At 36.7% G+C, this 2,437-nt stretch overlaps 1 protein-coding gene across 1 annotated transcript in view; it reads right to left on the bottom strand.

Annotated features, from left to right (window-relative positions):
- LOC103257270 (probable sodium-coupled neutral amino acid transporter 6) overlaps positions 1-2,437 on the bottom strand; it is a 37,983-nt gene that overhangs the window by 33,296 nt on the left and 2,250 nt on the right. Inside the window, exon 2 of the mRNA XM_008055002.2 lies at positions 815-854. The gene's annotated coding sequence lies outside the window, so the exon portion shown is untranslated. The remainder of the gene's footprint in view (positions 1-814; positions 855-2,437) is intronic.

Below are 2,437 nucleotides of genomic sequence, written 5' to 3' on the forward strand. Positions count from 1 at the left end.
AAAAAAAAAAAAAAAAAGAGTTATCTGACAATATAATCTTGTGTAAGATCCAAAGTATAAGTCAAACTTCTTTGCATACTTTCCTTTAAACTAATAGCACTTATTTAGCACTCCAGTCAACGTTGAAAGAAAATTAAGATATTGTTCAGCACTATGCAATTTCTTTACAACATATACTTACATGATTCTAATACTTAGGATTTAAATGTTTAATACATTTTGTCAATAACTGTCTATAATTAACAGTAATCATATTTTTACATAGTCCTCAATATTGAGATCATTTCTAGAATTAGTTTACAATAGAAAAACAATAAAAATGTGAGAATGTCTCTTATTTGCCTCAGATATGTTTATTTTTTAAATGACTTGGCCATTTCTACTTTCTTGTCCCACATTGTCCACATCTGACTGTTCACAGACCATGGAACACCACCCCTCTAAAGCAGTATCTGTGGGACTGATTAGAACAAACGTAGAGGGGAAACACTTTAGAATCAGCAGAAAAGTTTTTTCTAACTGCACCCACCAACAGAAAGCCACAGAAAACCAATGCCTTGGAGGCATGTTGCAGATCTAATAACAAGACTGCAATTAAAGTTTAGCTGGAACCAAACTTAGAATCTATTGTCACAAGCGCTGCTAAAAAGAATTTTTAAAAAAGAGTAATTAGGACAAGATACAGGGCTTCCTAAGATACCAGCGTCTATAGAGGTTCAGGTTCACAGATAGACCTGTAGAAATGGAAGAAACCAAAGGAAGGAAACTATTTCCATCACATCTATGCATAAGCAGTGTACTTTCAATTGCTTACCTCCAATATTCTGAATTATTATAGTGCTTGCCACCACTGCCTATAAAAGAACAAATATATTCAGAAGATAAAAGGAGAAATAATGTAAAAGGATCAGTATTTTATTAAAATCCAGTAACTATTAATAAAAAACAGATGCAGGCATTATGAGTGAAGAGAAACTGGAAAGAATAAATTTTGTCAGTCATTTGTTAATACATAAAATGAAAAATCATCATATAATAGCCTCTCTTTAGTAGTTCCATGGTTACTATATAGAATATATTTGAAATTTTTCTTGGCAGTCATTTTTAAATAGTTAAAAGTGTTAAAAGCTTTTTATAGTAATTGGTGACTAACAAAGTAAAAAAATGAAAATGAAATCTATCAGGGAGGATGGGGTTGAGGTGGTGATGTCTCTCGTTCTCCTTTTCTTACTGATTTTATCAAATGGCTTTAGCAAATAGACCAAGACAGGTTGGGGTGTGCTGTGCCAATGCTGCATTGCCTACAAGATAATTATGTAAAGCTTTTAAGTATTTCAGCTTGGCATATACCAAGCTTTCAGCATCCCAGACCCAGGGAACAATTAAGTCTAGAGCAGAAATCTAGAGCCCAAATATTCTCAGACCTTGAAAATGCAGGCAAAATGTTTCAAACTCACAATGTAAACGAGGCTGAGTTTAAGACAATAGAGGTGGCAAGAACTGTAATACATTGAAGAACTTCTCCCCATTCAAAATGGGGCAGCTGCTACTCAGCTCTGGCCTGTTGATGCCATGTGAGAATGTGGATCCGATGAAGCCAGATCTAATTTTTCAAGGAAAGTCAGAAATTGAATTTTTTCAAACTTTCATGACTCTTTGTTGATAACCAGTTAAAAATAAAAAAGATTTGAGCCAAACAAAATATGACTGAGGACTAAATTCAGTCTGCAGGCTTGCTAGCTTATTATTTTTGATGAGATTCCTGAGAAACTCAAGGTAATCAGATATACTCAGAGGAAATGGTAAAACACTGCTTCTACTTGGGCCTTTCAATCACTTAAATCTTGGAGAATCAGAACCCCCAACATATGTTTGGAGCTGACTAGCTATTTAGCATCATCCAGTCCTACATGAATTAAGAACAGATTATCCTTCAGGCCCATCTCTATTAGCAATGCCATCAGTGGCACAGCATTTACCTATCCTAAAAGCAACCTAAGTTTTTGGGACCTAGGAGCCTTGGGGTTCAAAGAGGAGGGCTAATCATAGGAAAACTTGGCAAGGTGTCTCTAGTGATGGGGTGATAGCCACTACAAAGTTTTCCAGAAAGAACTCTGTGTCTCAATCTACCTAAAAATTAATTCCAGGCCAATGCAGTGGCTCACCCATATAATCCCAGCACTTTGGGAGGTCGAGGCCAGAGGACTGCTTGAGCCCAAGAGTTTGAGACTAGCCTGGGCAACATAGTGAGACTTTGTCCCTTCAAAAAGTTTTTTAAAAAATTAGCTGGGAGTGGTGGCATACACCTGTGGTTCCAGCTACTCCAGAAGCTAAGGCAGAAGGATTGCCTGAGCCCAGGAGTACAAGACTTCAGTGAGCCCTGATCATACTGCTACTGTACTCCAGCCTGGGCGACAGACTAAGACTTTGACTAAAA

The sequence above is a fragment of the Carlito syrichta genome, unplaced genomic scaffold (assembly GCF_000164805.1).
Source record: "Carlito syrichta isolate Samal-C Ts95f unplaced genomic scaffold, Tarsius_syrichta-2.0.1 Scaffold301628, whole genome shotgun sequence".
Taxonomy (NCBI): Eukaryota; Metazoa; Chordata; class Mammalia; order Primates; family Tarsiidae; genus Carlito; species Carlito syrichta.